The 17,925-nt window shown below is 36.7% G+C and overlaps 1 protein-coding gene and 1 long non-coding RNA gene across 2 annotated transcripts in view; both read left to right on the plus strand.

Annotated features, from left to right (window-relative positions):
* LOC141484150 (uncharacterized) overlaps positions 1-12,438 on the plus strand; it is a 74,101-nt gene extending 61,663 nt beyond the window's left edge. The window contains exon 3 of the long non-coding RNA XR_012466504.1: positions 11,977-12,438. This is a non-coding gene — a long non-coding RNA (uncharacterized lncRNA). The remainder of the gene's footprint in view (positions 1-11,976) is intronic.
* The window catches only part of LOC141484149 (disks large 1 tumor suppressor protein-like), a 278,878-nt gene that overhangs the window by 109,569 nt on the left and 151,384 nt on the right, over positions 1-17,925 (plus strand). The gene's annotated exons all lie outside the window — the stretch shown is intronic.

Raw genomic sequence — 17,925 nt, forward strand, 5'->3', positions numbered from 1 at the left:
AGCGTTAGTTTTGTCGGGACCGAAATTGACTCATTCATTATACTTGACAGCATTTTTTTAATTTCCGTAGACTGTAATCATCATTATCATATTGAAGATAGGAAAATATACTTAGATTTGGGAGATAATTGATATTTCTTGTAAAGGTGCGTATGTGTGTGTAAGAGCGAGAGACGCGTGTGACGTAATCGAGGCAAAGAGAGATGGAAATGGTATCGAGACAACACCTGCATAAGCAGACAACACCTGCGTAAGCAGGTGTTGTCGGTTGTACAAATAAATCGTTGTGTATGGGGCAATGTAGCGTTGCCGGATACTTAGATTTGGGAAATAATTAATATTTCATGTAAAGATGTGTATGTGTGTGTAAGAGCGAGAGACGCGTGTGACGTAATCGAGGCAAAGAGAGATGGAGATGGTATCGAGACAACACCTCCGTAAGCAGGTGCTGTCGGTTGTACAAATAAATCGTTGTGTATGGAGCAATGTGGCGTTGCCGGATACTTAGATTTGGGAAATGATTAATATTTCATGTAAAGATGTGTATGTGTGTGTAAGAACGGGAGGAGCGTGTGACGTAATCGAGGCAAAGTGAGATGGAGATGGTATCGAGGTTTTACGTTCCTATTACAAGCAGGTGTTGTCGGTTGTAAAATAAAATCGTTGTTTATGAGGCAATATAGCGTTGTCGGTTTTGAAATTTATCGTGAACGACTCGATGAAAATTGGAAGCCCGAAAGTGATATATCAATAATGATGAATCAGATTCAAGGAAAAATATTACAGATTAATGAGGCTGTATCTTTTCAAAGTGCGATCCCTCAATGTTACAAGGTATCTTAAAATATATCATTGAAAACAAACATGGCGTTGAAGTGTACAGGGTGCGCCAAAATATATTATTTGAGTAAAAAAACATGTCGATTTAAAATATGATATTAATGTGTATACAGGGCGTTTCAAAATACATCATTTAAGAAAAAACATGTCAGTTCAACAGAAGTCTGGCGTTCCAACATGTCGGAAGTCTCGTATCTTTGTTAACCAAGTTAGCATCACCAGGAGAAGGAGGAGATCCAAAAGTGTCGAGAGGTTGAGCGTTGTGGACTCAACGTGAGGGTGATGGGGGAGCGAAGTATTCGACAATGACATTCCAAAATACGTTGTTTTGCATAAGTTTCGACCGTTTTCCGTGCGTTTTCGATCGTTTTTCGTGCGTTTTCGATCGTTTTTTTTGCGCTTTTGATCGTTTTTCATGCGTTTTCGACCGTTTTGCATACGTTTTCTATTTTTGTTGAGGGTATCATAAGGCGGTGAGGTTAGATGAAAAAGAAGAAATGATTTTGAATAGAAATTTATTATACATATTTATTTTGGTAATATATCACAAAGCCATTTGTATAAAATATCTACGTTTTGGAGACTGCAATTGTAGTTGGTTCGGTTGCGAATGTGATGCATACAGGGTGAGACACCTTCGTTGTTGTCGAATGTGGGAACCATCCATGTTGTGTTTTCATAGCCCTCCAAATTCACAACGCGTGTAGGTATATTCAACTCGTGAAACTTTTCAGTTAGAAAGTCATGTTTTTTATGTCCTCGCACATAAATGATATCGACACCTTGTAGATTTTCCTTGAGGATGGCATCCAATTGATTATATTTCACAAAGCCAGAGGAATACCTCAATCCGTGAATGTTTCGCTACAAGTAACAGGCGGTACGACGATCTTCTTTACTCAAACTGGAAAATGGTGTGTTTGGCAGCAGTTAAAAGTTACTACACTGAATTCCAATCCTAATGGCTATTTCTTTAGGATGGAATTTTTGCTCGATGGTGAAGCCTTGAATATCTACAACACCTATTCTCATGTTGATTATTCGATTGATACTGAAGCAAAATCACATGTTCAGTTCCATTTATTAATAATTTCGCTGAGTGGGAGATGTTCTATGACAGTGTCGTGCACAATGATGCAACATGCTCTAGTATTTTGAGGAAATCGATGACAAAGAGAGTTTTGTCCGTGAAGACGGTGGAAGTGAGAAGAGCATTATGTTGACTGGTCATTTTGTAGCTGAGACCAAATTGTGAGTATTTGAAATAAGCTTGCGAAAAATTTCCCTTTGCAAAATTCAAATGCATATTTTCCTTCGGGTAATTCTCACCGTTTAGAGTGAGTGTTATATTGGTAATATTCAAATGATTGAATATTGTTGGATCATTGTTGACTTTAGTGTAGTCACGATTTTTTTGGAAACATACAATCACATAGCGAGGGCTTTCGAGGAACGAAGAAGTCTTGACGGCCCGTATTTCATTTTTTGCACCTTTTGTGAGAGCAGGCAGCATATGAAGTTCCCATTTTCTGAACGGTATGCGAATAGGAGTGTCTGCTTGGATAGCTTTCAAAAGTTGAAATTCAATTTGATCATGCGGAAAGAGTCGTTTAACTTTCAGTTCGACATTTTCAATTTCCAATTTAACTTCCGTTTTCGGTGTTAGTGCAGCAGGAGTCTCTTCTATTTTGAAACAGTTGCTATCATCTCCAGCTCGTACTAATCGAATGGTATGTTTACCGTAGGAAACACACTGATAATAGTTGAAGATATTCAAAAAATGCTTGATGGGTATGAGCATGTTGAATGTTAGATGACGCCTGTATTGTTGGGAAAAGTCCAACCGGAGGTGGCCAAGTGTTTGATATCTTCGTCGGTGTAGATGAGAAAGCCTCTAACAGTACTAACAATTCCATGTCACGAACTGCTTCCAATTCCTTACCACTCTGCTTATAACTAGTAGATTGAAACATGAAAGCACCAGCATTGTTTACGAATGACACCTTACCGTCCCCTTTAGTCTTCTCAACTTTTCCACTAATGAAAAGCAGACTATCGTATAAAGTATCGTAGGCATCAGATTGATTGATGTTGATTTCAATAACATCGTTGTTGCGAAAAGATTTTACATATGGATAGTAGGTCCGCCATTCTATATTTTGTATGGACTCATCGATTCGCGGTTTTCGGAAAATGTTGAACACTTGATTGGACAACATGATAACCAAGAGATTCCAGAAACAATTTATTTTCCGTTGTCAATAGTTGTCGACTACTGAAGGTCTTGGTGAAGACTGACTTGGGGTATGGAGATGTATTATTTTTATAGATAGTCAGCACCATACTTCCGCTTCAATTCCAAACGAATTATTATTCCTTCGTTTCGGAAATCAATGAGCCTAGAATGTTGGTCGAGCACTCGCAGCGTAATATTGTTTATTTCGTCTCTATATGCAATAGGTAAGTTAATGGGGTGATTAGGTGTTTCGTCAATTGCATACCCCGGATCAACACCAACAGCAAATTCATATATCGTAGAGTCGGTGTTTCGTTGTAGAAGGCTCCAAACGTAATGTTGCTATCTATGTGTATGGTGCACACTTTAATGATATCCACAGGTAGATCGGATTCGTGATGTATATTTGGATTGAGAAGAGTAGGTGAAAACCCCAGTATGTGAGCCAAGCTATTTGCAGGTCGGAAATCAATCGAGTGCTTCAGACAGATTATTTCACTTTTCAGCGTATTATTATTCGGTTTTAGATAGGAAAAATTCTCAGGGTTTTCCTTGAACGTTTTGGGCGTGATGTATTTGTTTATTAATTCTTCAATGTCACCAATTTCGTAAGATTCAACAGGTATATCGATGCTTTTCTGTTTAATTTTGTCAGCGTTTTCATAGTAGTAGAATTTCGTACCTTCTTCAATGTTGGGTATACTGTTGTACGAATGGAAACTGAGCAAAGCCAAAATATATTCAGAATCAGAATCTAATCGAATGGGTGGATTGAAATCGATGAAGAGCGTCGAAGAACGACTCGTTAGCGTTAATATTATAGACATGACTGATATAATGTCGGTATGACATCTCCTTAAATAATGATTGAAACAACAACATTTTGCATAAAAATCATTTATTTCTACAATAATAACATTCTATTTGCGAACTCACAGGACCATACTACATTGCTTTTTGTAGCGATGACGAAGCTGATGTAGGTGGAGATACCTCATGTTGGTAATGGATGAAACATGGTAAACGAATCTGCAAAGCAAATCAATGTTGGTAGTTCTTTAGTAATCTATGCCAAACATCCAATAATTCCCAAGGTTTAGCATTCTCAATCAAATAGTCGATCGATAAAATTTTCAATTCAGCATCGGTTAAATCTCGCAAAGATTTACCTTCAACCATTTTTGCAGACATTATGGAGCAGAAACTGTAGGCACAGATGTCCGCAATTACTCTGGTCAAAATTTTGATACTGATCATTGTTATATATAATCGTTATACCCCCTCCAAAATATCTGACCAATTCCTTTGGAGGTTTGAGATTCCCGACACTATCAAAATATTGTATAGCATTGCCGTTTTTAATGTAAGCTACCCAATGAGTGCCTGCATTCAATTGAGAATCCAAGTTCAATACAGCACATTCTCGCAGTCGAGGACCACGAGTTGGCAACGTGTCGCGCATAAAGACTCCACGAAAATGTGGAATTCTCAGTTGACGGGCACATTTTTGAATTTCCGAATCGTATAATGCTCTATGGGGTAGCTTCAGTAGGAGTTTTTTTGCTTTTTCAAGTAAAGACCTCGCCCTTTGCGTTGCGTTGTTTCTTTAGGAACAGAACAAATCCTCGAGGTGTTTTGCGTAGGTACAAACCGGAACCTAAATGTTCCATAGCTTTATTGTGGCGTTGATCTTCTTCAAGTTTCTTTTTGGCATTTTTAGCATCTATTACGGTTTTTGCGATAGCGCCTGCTCCACCTGCCAACGAACCCAAAGCTGAAAGGGCAGCGAATATAGGTATGAGGGGAAGGATTCCTTCAGATTTTGCTTCGAATGGTATTATCCTAGGTATCCGTATGTTTTTACGTCCTCCAGCTTGACTCAATGCCATTTTAGCAGCTCGCAAAGCCGAAGCACTAGATTTCTTAATATTGGTAGGATGTGGCTTCCAATGTTTAGTAATTGTTTGAAGCATATTACGTCGAAAGGACAACCCCATGCCGAGCTTACGTTTCGCTTTTATTGTTCTAGGTACGAGCCAAGCTGCAGATTTTTCACCAAATCTAGCGTCTTTCGATTTAACGCATTCCCAAGCTCTATTTTCCAACACTTGATCTGCTTTATGACGGTCTTCTAAGGAGTCGCTTTGAGAGTACGCCAAAGGATTTACACCAGTGTTACCGCGTTTCAATCTCTTTTTCAATTTGGTGCCTGGTCCACAAAACTGATAACCAGGTAGATGTAATTCGAAGGGAGCTTATTGATAATCGAATTGACGACACCTGCACCGGAGTAAGTCAATATTGAGAATGAATCTAAAGCAAATGAACTTTAAACGTTCAGGCCAGTCTCCATATACCTACACAGTAGGTTTAATGGACTGACGCCTATCAGAAAACAACTACTTCTCTGGGTAATACCACGAAGGGCGTTGAATTATTTCCGACAGGCGTCGGTGCAGGAATCTTCACAGAAAATTTTCCTGCATATGCAATTGGCAATACAACTGAAAGAGTCGATCCTCAATTTTGGAACCGGCACACTTGTAGACCGGTTTCGGGCTCATTAGCCACTCGTCAGTGCAAGATAGTGACTATCATCGACCTGAAGTCAATGATATTCCAGAATTGAAAATCGGAATTCTTTCAGAGTATTTCATTTCTCTTCCGAAGTTGTAGCGAACATCACAAAATGTCACTCCATCTAGTGGACAATAAGAACATTGAGAATGATTGGGTGATGACTGTGATGTTTTTATTTATAACCGTAGCGCACTCATTGTCCAACATCACATCATGAAAGTCGTTCAACAAGACAAGACATTACCTATTGAAAATTTAGACTTTTTGAATGAAGCCAACAATAGTAGTGTCGTTAGGAAGCATGGTATATTATTACCCAATTCGTTTCGTGCAATAATTTGTGGGCCGAGTGATTGTGGAAAGACAAACGCTATCTTAACATTGCTATTCCACCCGAATGGGGCCAAATTTGAAAATATCTACGTATATTCAAAATCATTGTATCAACCTAAATATCAAGTGGTTCAAGAAATTTTCAGTAAAGTCAAAGGGTTGGGATATCATCCGTTCAGGGAAAATGAGGATTTCATAAGCCCTCACGAAGCCAAATCAAATTCCATATTCATTTTCGATGATGTCGCATGTGATGGCCAACAGAAAATTCGCGAATATTATTCTGTATGTAGGCATAAGAACATTGACGCCGCCTATCTTTGTCAGACATATTAAAAAATCTCCAAACAATTGATACGAGACAATTGCAATATGATTGTACTTTTCAAACAGGATGAAATGAATTTGAAACATGTATTCGATGAACACGTCTCTCCCGACATGTCTTTCGATGAATTCAAGAGAATGTGTGCCGAATGCTGGCAACATCGATATGGAACCGTTGTAATAATGAAAGATTTCGATAAGAATGGTGGACGTTATCGTCAAGGATTCGACAAATATATAAGTACACACAGTGTGTGATGTAGTATCATTCAACATCATGAAACCGTTGAGTAAAGAAGTTGATGTTATTCTAAAGAATAAAATCAACGGAATTGCACGCATCATTCGAAAAAAATATTTGGCTCTGAAATTGGGCAAATCCGAAGAAGATGAGTCATTGCAAAGATTTTTCAAACCTCTGTCTATTCCATTGAGGAAAATAGCTAATAAAACAGCAACACAGTCAGTTAGTACCCCATTGAAAACTGAGGCAAAAACCGAAGTCAAACAAGAGACAGTGGAAGAGCCTGAAACGACTCCATTCCAATCCCTCGTACATGTTGCAGGTACAGATGAGGATGACGATGATGATGAAAACGTCTTTAGCGGATATGCAGAAGACAAACAAGACGACAACGTTGCGTCAGGCATGAATGAACAAGTTTTAGAAGAATATATCAATCAGTATCCGATAATGTCTCAACCGTACATTAAAAAACATTGGGGAAATGACAAGGAAATCGACAAAGTATACGGTCCCATATATAATGGAGTATCATATTATAAGTGATGACGTATTTCAAAATCAAACAAAGAGCCTTTGTTTCGTCGCTTTGAGACCTTCGTATATCCGGATGCTGATTCAGCATTGATAGTGATCAATATCACCTTGGGTATGAATATAAAAATTAGTGATGACATATTCTGAAATGAAACAAAGAAAATCAAAGAGTCATTTTTCAGTCATTTAGAGGCGTATTGTCAGATGTCTATCAGGCATTGGGTATGAATAGCACAACAAACATACAAATTCTGCTTTCTTTTCCCTTTCAATTGAAGTGCTACATGTAACGGTGCGACTATTATTAGTGAAGATACAACTTAGTGCCCTCTTGGCATCATCTCCGGTTTTTTCTTTCTGTCGATGAATTCTGCATTTATTTTCCTTTCATTTGATGTGCTGCATGTTGGGATCCAACTGACATTAACGAAAATGGGGCTCAGTGTCCTTTTGACATACTGCGCCAGCTTTGGTTTTTTTCTGTCGATGAATTTTGCATTTTTCCTTTTTCCATTTGACGGGCTGTACGTGACGATTCGACAATTATTAACGAAGATTTAGCTTCGTGCCCTCCAGACACGTTGTGTCAGATTTGTTTTTTTCTGTCGATGAACTCTACATTCGTTTCCCTTTCATTTGATGTGCTGCACCTTGAGACTCAACAAGCATTAACGAAGATGTAGCTTAGTGCCCTTCTGACATGTTGCACCGTATTTGTTTTTCCTTTGTCGACGAATTCTGCAATTCTGATTCTTTCCTTTGACATGATGTACGTGACGATCCGAAGTTTTTTCAATGATTTTCTTCGCAATTCTTCCTATGCTGTTTCACATTAGGCGCTCGATATTGTATTCATTATAGTCTACAATGAAGTCATTTGAAATAAGTACCCACATCGACCTGTTGCGACTGGTATAGCGAAAATAGGTTATGAGGTTCTTTTGGCTTCGTAAAATGATCAATTATGTTTTTTGAAATCCAAACGAATCCATTGATGTCAAAAACATCGGAATCGGACGACCGAAAGTGAAAACCGGAAGTGACCTGTTTTTGACAGATTCGAAACCTTCTTACCTTAAGAAATCCAAAAATATCATATGTTTCAGTATTGGACAAATTCTGTGTTTTGAATCAAACTTCTGCAATTGGATTATACTCGTAGTTATTCATAACCCAACAACTTTTAATTTCAAGTATGTTCAATGCTTTTCTTTGAACGTGCAATTCTTCCTATCCTATTTCACATTAGACGCTGTATATTATACTTTTCATAATCTACAAATGAAATCATTTGAAATGAGTACCCACATCGGTCTGTTGCTGCTAGTATAATGAAAATAGGTTATACGGCCCTGTTGGCTTCGAAAAATGATCAATTATTTTTCATGACATGTGAACGAATCCATTGATGTCGAAGTCATCGAAATCGGACGACCGGAAGTGGAAACTCGAAGTGGTAGGTTTTTGATGGATTCGAAAACGTCTCACCCTAAGGAATCTAAATATATCATATGTTTCAGTATACAATGATTTCTTCATTTTCTTCGTCAATAAATTCTGCGTTTTGAATGAAGCTTCTGCAATTGGAATAAATTTATAGTTGTTCATAACCCAACATTTTTCAATTCCAAGTTTGTTCAATGATTTTTGTTGAATTTGCAATTCTTCCTATGCTATTTCACATAAGGCGTTGGATGTTATATTCGTTACGCCATCTTTATTTTTTCTCTGTCGGTACACTCTGTATTCGTTTCCCTTCCATTTGATGTGCTGCACGTTGAGATTCAACTATCATTAACGAATATTTGGCTCAGTTCTCTCCTGATATGTTGTGTCATCTTTGATTTTTCTTTGTCGATGAATTCTGCATTTCTTATCCTTTCATTTGACGTGCTGTACGCGACGATCCGATCATAATTAGCGAATATACAACTTAGTGCCCTTCTGACAGTTGCGCTATTATTTTTTGTAATAACTCATTAATTTCCACAAATCATCACACACGCCACCACCTCCCACGCTGACTACGTCACTTTCAAAGTTTTAATGTTTTATCACTATTATTATTATTATTCGACCCTTATTCTCCATGTCAATTTCATCTAGCAAAATCATTCGGGCGATATTTGATTTCTCCATTCTGATTGGCTGACCGACACTACTCTGTAACAGAAGTTAGGTTGGGTGTTCCACAAGGTTCCATTCAAGATTCTAAAAATTCACAAAATGAATCTTCATATGACAAAGTATGGACTTTAGTCATTTCCTGATGATGCTTACTTGGTTAGCGAAACGCGTTAAGTGATAAATGACTGTCATTTCGAAATACGAAAAAATGACGACAATAACGACGAAACGATAACGAATAAACGCACGCAAAACGGTCGAAACACACGCAAACGATCGAAAACGCACGCAAACGATCGAAAACGCACGCAAACGATTGCACGCAAAACGGTGGCACGCAAAACGGTCGAAACGTTTTTAAAACGGTCGCTTTCATCATTTTCGAATGTTAACTCCACAATACGTAACTCCTCAACACCTTTGGTGCCATCTCCTTCTTTTCCTGATGATGCTAACTTGGTTAACAAAGATACGAGACTTCCGACATGTTGGATCGCTAGACTTCTGTTGAACTGACATTTTTTTTCTTAAATGATGTATTTTGAAACGCCCTGTATACACAATAATATCATATTTCAAACCGACATGTTTCTTCCTTAAATGATATATTTTGACGCACCCTGTATACTTCGACACCATCTTTGTTTTGAATGATGTATTTTGAGATACCTTGTACACATTGAAGTATCGCACGTTGAAAACTCACAGCCTCGTGGAACTGTTGTTTTTTTTCTTAAATGATGTATTTTGACGCACCATGTACACTTCGACGCCATGTTTATTTTCAATGATGTATTTTGAGATACCTTGTTACGATGGGGGATCGCACTTTGAAACGATACATCCTCAAAAATCTGTAATATTTTTTCTTAAATCTGATTCATTATTATTAATATATCACTTTCGCGCTTCCAATTTTCATCGAGTCGTTCACGAATAATTTCAAAACCAGCAACGATACATTGCCCCATAAACAACGATTTATTGTACAACCGGCAACGCCGAACCTTCCATGATGGCATTGTCAGCGTATAACCTCGATACCATCTCCATCTCTCTTTGCCTCGATTACGTCACACACCTCTCTCGCTCTTACACACATATACACATCTTTATATGAAATATTAATTATTTCCCAAATCTAAGTATATTTTCCTATCTTCAACATCATGATGACGATTACAACTTCCCTAACATCCTACGGAAATAAAAAAAATGCGGTCAAATATATAAAATGAGTCAATTTCGGTACCGACAAAACTAACGCTATAAATACCCAACATTCGTAGTCACTTTCAATATCTTACATTGATGTAGAGGCTAAGGACAATGTCTACCACGCGGACAATCCAGGTTCGAATCTCATAACTATAAACTTTTTTTATTAAAATCACGTGACAAGGGGGCCTGAGCGGTGATGCGGAGTCCCAAGGGGGCCGCGGGCGGAGTCGCAAGAGGGCCTGAACAGTGATGTGGAGGGGGCCGAGTTCCATGTTTGAATCGCTACGATACTCGTTCCATCCTGCGTCGATGACGTCACACGTTTCCCCCACTCCTGTTTGAACCAAAAATTGTAAAAAGTTTAGCTCCATAAGAAAAAACATGGGATTTTGAGCAAGAAACAGCCTTGTTCATCTACTATAGCGCCTTCAGGAAATATATACAGTTCTTACATGGATGTTCATGGTCATATATTCAGGTTTATAAAGGTGGCACATGAATATAATGGAAGTAAACATGGTCTTCAATTGAATGGTTGGAAGAAATATCGTGAAGTAATCCTACCGCTATTATCAAATGATAACTTGCTGCAAAACCCTACTAAAGAGGTACCGGTATGACAGAAAGAATACAATCGTAATAAACATATCGATTATGAATTGGAAAAAATAGTTGATTGTCTTCGATATGTGCATGGCTAGACACAACGGCCACGATAATGAGATATTGGCCATAATAGAGAAATTACGTGAAGAAGGAATACTCCATCAACTTCATCCGTATATTACTCAGTGAGGTGTGAAGGATTTGCTCATTTGCTCATGGTCATTCTGACGATGCATACCACAATTGACAAGTTAGGTCGTAGGAGAGGTAACATTAGCAGGTCAATTGTTGGGAGATCTAGTGTTGGATTGATTCTCACACCACAAAGGCATATGTTGCATTAGAGAAATCAAGAAATTAACCTATAAGCTGTTGCATTATTTAACAATGAAACTTGAGGAATACCAAAAGTTAAGACAACTTCCCCTAAAGATGTAGTGATGAGTTGAAATGTGGTGTTTCTGATAGATTTCATCACAAACTGTGAAAAATAATCTGAGACTACCATCAGGAACTTATACGACATAGAAATTTATTGGGAAAGGGCCCATCATATCTGAACTGATGAACTGAATTGCAAAACTAGATTTTTTTCTGCTCCCACCAAATCAAAACGTTGAGCATTGATACTCGTAGATTTTTAACTACAACAAATTTGACATTTTCTGACACACTTCAGAATATCCCTCCTCATTTGTGGCCAATTAAGCTGTTCTGCAACCTTTCTCAAAGTTTCGAAATACCCCAGATGAGCAGAAGATGAGCTCATAGATTACTGGTCAAGAGGTACCAGCAATTCCATTTAGAAATAATTGTTTTTAAAGCAATTTCACTAGGAGTATTCTTCTAAGTGTATTTATTTATCTTTTATCATTCTCTGACGATATTTTTCAGGAATTTCAATAATGCTTTTTTTCATTTTCAGATACCAAAATTACCTGATGAAATGCCTAGAACAGAAATTAATAAAGGGAACATGTCACTTCTCTCAACTTTTTCAACTTCAGAGCTTGGAAAAACACAAGAGAGATATGATGAACTTTATTCTGTATCAAGTTCTTTTTGTTCTCCAAATCTACATCTTTGAGAATATGTAAGACCTTTTGTAAAGAAGACATCCTGACTTTCTGAATATGAGTGTTTGTGACTCGTTTTTTGGATTGCACGAAGGGTAGTTACTTTTATAAAAATTAGATTTTTCACGAGTATGACAAAATATTTCCTTACGTACTTCACACTCTCGAATTATATGACCAACCTTTCCAAATCTATAACATTCAACAGAAAACTGTGTCGAATACGTACTTGCTTGAGCTTCACATGACTGATTGTTTGAACTTGAAGATTTATTGAATGTTTTTGAAAAAATAAATAGTTTTTTATCATTCCAATTATTTTTATTTCTACTCTCGAATTATGATTCCACGTAAGCAAAATTATATTCAAGACAATTCACTGATTTAGATGGTGAATACTTTCCTTCAAGTCCTGAAGCCTCATCAATTTTTTACAAAAAGGGACAAGTTGCTGAGTGCTATTAATATCTTATAAAATCAATGGATCAATGATTTCCGTAAAACTTTTTTTCTGATTAGTAACAGATTACACCCGGTTATGGGCCTCCCATCACCACTATGACGTATTAATTGCTTTTTTTGTTGTTTAGTGAAGTCAAGGCGATGTGACCTTGGAGTGTCTGGTGCATGGATCGTTCAGATTTTTTTTATATGAGATTTGTGTGTGTGTGTGTGTGTGTGACATAGTGACGTAATTACATTTGATTGGTGTGTTTGTGTGTGAGAGAATGCACGGTACAGGGTTTCATCATGTGCATGTACAAACATACGTCTGCATACTTCGAAGATCCTTCAAGTAATGAATGTTCAATCGGTGTGAGTCCACCAAGTTAGTAGTGGTGTGACGTCACAGCAGCAACCGTTCAACGGTAGGAGAGCAAGTTGTTCACTCCACGACGTGTGACTGAGTAATGCGTATTCATCGGTGTGCCCTCGCCTCTCTTGATGCGGTGAAGGTTGTGACGTAACGTATCGCTCTAGCCTCGCTGTCGATGGTGACACGCAGGCGGCCGAGGACTGTGTTAACGTCTGCCCTCTACGAGAGCGCAACGACCACTGTCTGTTCGTATCGACATCTCTTAACGCATCCAGCAGGGAGGTGGGATTGGCTGTGACGTCAGGTATCTCTAGTGGGTAGCAACTAGCAATTTGAACCTTTCACGGTTTCATGGTGGGAGTGACTCGCACTGTTTAACATAAAAAAATGCCTGGCACACAATGAAATCAGTAGACGAATATATCTGCAGCAGTTAGCAATTGGTAGAGTGTTATTCAGTTCGTAATAGAAGGAAGACGGTGAGTGTATTTTTCTGTTGGAAATTGTTTATATTTTCATACATATTTTCATCATGTCCGTTTCAAAAGTAGACTTAAATAGGAGGTTGTACAGGAGGTTGAAATACTAGACAAAAGGCCTCATCATCATTGCCAATTGATGAAGTGTACATAATTGAAAATATGTCAACTTATTCTAGGTTTGGTAAATCAATTTTATTAACTTCGGAAGATGTAAGCAATGATAAGTTATTTAAAACATGGCTACCAAAACGTATTTTGTTGCAATTCAGTGATGACGATATAACTTGTATCAACTCATCGGGTGGTAAATTTACGATGACGTATTTAGGTCAGAGCTCACAAAGTTTTGCTGGCCTGAAAACGCGATCTCTAGTCAAATTCAATATGATGAATAATCATAGTAATTATTTATAGTGAATTTCTTTAGGTCAGAGCTAACAAAGTTTTGCTGGCATGCTCACTTCATAAGTACAAATTAAATGGGAATGTGAGTTTTATATCATGAAAACAAGTTGGAGGTTGCTTATTGTTTTTTTATTCGATTTCAGTTACCATTCAAAGATGTGGCTGCAGTATGCAAGTCAAGATTGGATCGATGTTGTAGATCTCAAATAATCATTTTAACATTTGTCGTCTGAATTGAAGGTGTTGGGTGATGGAGTCGAACATGCAAGCATTTATGATATGAGTGTATACTATGATGAAAAACAAATCGAATTATGTCTTCGTGATGCTGAGAACTATCGGAGTGGTGCAGAAGTTTGTAACAAATTTTTAGATAATGAAGTGGAATTGTGTCAACTTTGTGGGGTTATGATTGAACTGAACCTGAGAAGATTCCTGTATAGTCTCCAGCCATACTTACCAGAATGGATTATTCATCACTTTGAATTGAATGATGAAAATCGAGAGGAAATTGAAGATGGTCGCGAAAATGATGACTGTGAGGAAGTTATTTTAGATAGCCTGTATGTTCCCGTAAATCATAAATAATGTCAAATAAAAAACTTTGTATTATTTTCATGTTTTATTTATGAAACGATGAAGGTCAAGAATGTATCTGAAAAAAGCATAAGTAAATGCCACCAGATACCCAACAAAAACTCCATTGTTGACAATCCTAAGCCAGCAGCTGTTTTGGTTCAGTTTTTTGACAATGTTGATCGTGAAAAAGTTATTGGAAATAGGATATTTTTGAAATCTTCTGGAATTTCGGTTCAGGAAGATTTAACCACGATGAGGTTAGATATAATGTGCAGTCAATAAGTTTTCAAGAAAAGATGTATGGTGCCGCAACGGGAACATCTTCGTGAAGTATGACAACAAAGTGCATCGAATCAACGAAGAAAGTGATATTCATCGCAATCAATAGGTACTGTTGGATATTCTACTTTTCAAATGATTTTGAGATTATTCGTTTCTTTTTCTATGTTCCTCATTCAAACTCATGACAACATATGAGAAATCAATGCGTTTTTGTAAATTCCACATATATTTTCCACTGTTAATAATATATGGTTCATTCTATTATCATCTAGGCACACAGGCAGTTGTGCTTTACAATTTGTTTTTTTTGTATCAAAATATTTCACAAAACATTGGATGTACAAAAAACTTTTTTTTTGACCAACAATCTAAACTTCATCACTATGTTGATAATACTTTTGCCTTTAGGCAGACTTCAACCTGACTAGAAGAAATTTGCATATTTCGAGCTAACTGTAATAATTTTTTTTCTTCCCCTTACACGACACCTTATCCTTTTCTCTTCAATCTTCCTTCTTCATTTTTTCTTGAGAGCTATTGCATAATATGGTACTCAATATTTCGCATGTTAATGCTAGATCTCTTACGGCGAACTTGTCAGAATTCAGAAATGAGATTATTTGTGCCGACTGTGATGTTGTGGGAGTATCTGAAACCTGGTTACATTCTGGTATAGCGAATGATGTCGTACTTCTGAATCAGTTCAAATTTGTTCGTCAGGATCGGCCAACCAGGGGTGGGGGTGTAGGTTTGTATATTAGAAATAATATAAAATCCGATTCTTTATTTAGTGAATGCAAGGACTTTATAAAGTACATTTTTATCAAACTCATCATTGGAAAAAAATCGATAGTAGTTGGTAATGTTTACAGACCTCCAAATACTAGTGTCCAAATTTTCTTCGACCACATTGAAGATCTATTTTCAAACCTGATTACAAATTTTAGCAACATTATATGTGTTGGCGATTTCATCATAATGCTTGACTTAAATTCTTCAGTTACTCAAGATTTCACTTCAATTATTGAAACCTTCAATTTCTTACAACTAATTAATGAACCCACATGAATAACGAACACTTCTGTATCTCTTATTGATTTGGTGATAACCACGTTTACATCTGAAGAATGTAAGTCAGCTGTCAAATATTAGATCACATGCGATTAAGTTGCAGATCTAAAGTCAATTTTGAGAATATAAATATTAGGAAAAAAATCACATACAGGGCTCTAAATCACTGAACTTTTTCAATATGAACTAGAAGCTTTACCTTGGCAAAATATTCTTGTTACGGATGATTTGGATGAGAAGGTTGAGTTACTCAATCAAAACATAAGAGGATTATTTGACCTCCATGCACCTAAAACTACTGTGGCGCTACTCAATATGCTCCTTGGATAACTGAAAACATCAAGTTCATGCAGAAAATCAGAGATAAGGCTTTACAAAAGTTTAAGAGAACTCAATTACTGCAACATTCATCATATTATAAACAACTGAGAAACTTCAATACAAACGCCATCGAAGCTGAAAAAAAAGCTTATCTTAATTTCAAACTTACAAATCCGAAAGAAAAATGGAATGAACTCAAAAAGTTGAATATAACTATGCCTGATAAGAAGGACATTCCGGACTCTTTAAATAATGTAAATGACATGAACAAATATTTCAAGGATTCAACTAAAAATATTACCACCGTTAGTAATGAGTTATTCGAGTATTACACAAATAATGTGAAAGAGGCAATAACCTCAACCTTTTCATTCAATTTGGTTTCTGAAGACAATGTTTATGATATAATAAAAAATATTAAATCCCGAGCTTTTGGCAATGATGACTTGAATATCGTGGTAATCCAGTTATGTTGCCCCTTCATTTTACCTATTATGACTCATATAATAAATCAGTGTCTGATGAAATGTTATTTTTCCAGAGCATGGAAATACGCTAATATTATACTTTTGCCTAAAAATCAGCACCCGATACCCTCACCTTCTTATGCTTTCCTTTCCTCTCCTTCTCTTTATTTACTTATCTTTACTCACTTAGTTTCGTTAATGTATTGCTATCTGTTAAAACTGTAAATATCTCTCTGGCATTGGTGGAAGAACAGAAACGGTTTTCAACTGTTATACGAACCAATACGTCCAGCCATTTATTCATCAGAATATCATTTAATAGCATCACCACTACTGTATATTTTTCTGTTTTCTCTTTGATGGGTTATAAATGTATTATTATTATTTAAATCCCATTATATACAATTGAAAATGATTACAAAACAATAAATATGATATATATAAATTAGAAAAAATTACAATACATGATATAAGTCAGTTACAAATGAAAAAAAAATCATAAAACAGTACATGATAGGGTAGAAAAATGAGATAGTATCAATAATTTGAAGAGTGTCAATATCTGCTGTGAACTGAACCATCCAATGCATTGTATGTTAAAACTGTATCATGCAAAATTAATGCATATACTTTAGTGTTGATGGAAACTTGTTCTTCCTCGTCTCAAACTCAATCTTTCTATCAATAGTTGATGATTTTGTTGCATTCGGTTGATGGGAACAATCGATGATGAATAGTGGATTCTTTCTAAATTGTCCAATGTCCATCAGAGGTTCACTCATATCTTCATCATAGTAACTTCGCTGGAAACTCTCAAAAGCATAATAAGCTGGAGCATCAAGTTTTTTATCGAAATTCAAATTCCAACGCTCATATGGATGAACTTCAGAATTCAAGTATACTCGAATACCATTGATATTGGCAGTTGTGAATTTTGTAATATCCTGTGTTCTATCTTCAGATGTGGTAGTACTTTGGAATGCGATGATGACAAAACGAGGAGTTTCCAGATCCTCAATTGTTTTGATGGTCCATATATCTGAAGAAGTCCCACGTAATGATGGTAGTTCATAGAGGTCCCACATACGATAAGCCAACTTGATTTTGGCATTCAGACCGCTTTTGTTTATTCTACTCAAAAGTTTGAGCTTGTGTTTATCATCTGGTACAATATGTCCTATTTTCCATTCGATTTTATGTATTCCCAAATCAGCATCAACCTCACCTATAAATGAGTTTTTGAATGATCCAGCGATGATCAAAATCAATTCCTGTTTAGCATTCAAGATACTTTTCTTGTACTCTTCAGCAAAACCCATCAAAAATTTCAGTGGTAGTTTTCCACTAAATACATGCCTGTTTGTATCCAAGATA

Source organism: Leptinotarsa decemlineata, unplaced genomic scaffold (genome assembly GCF_025532065.1).
Source record: "Leptinotarsa decemlineata unplaced genomic scaffold, Ldec_3_MD MMD2_tig00004677_RagTag_RagTag, whole genome shotgun sequence".
Classification (NCBI taxonomy): domain Eukaryota; kingdom Metazoa; phylum Arthropoda; class Insecta; order Coleoptera; family Chrysomelidae; genus Leptinotarsa; species Leptinotarsa decemlineata.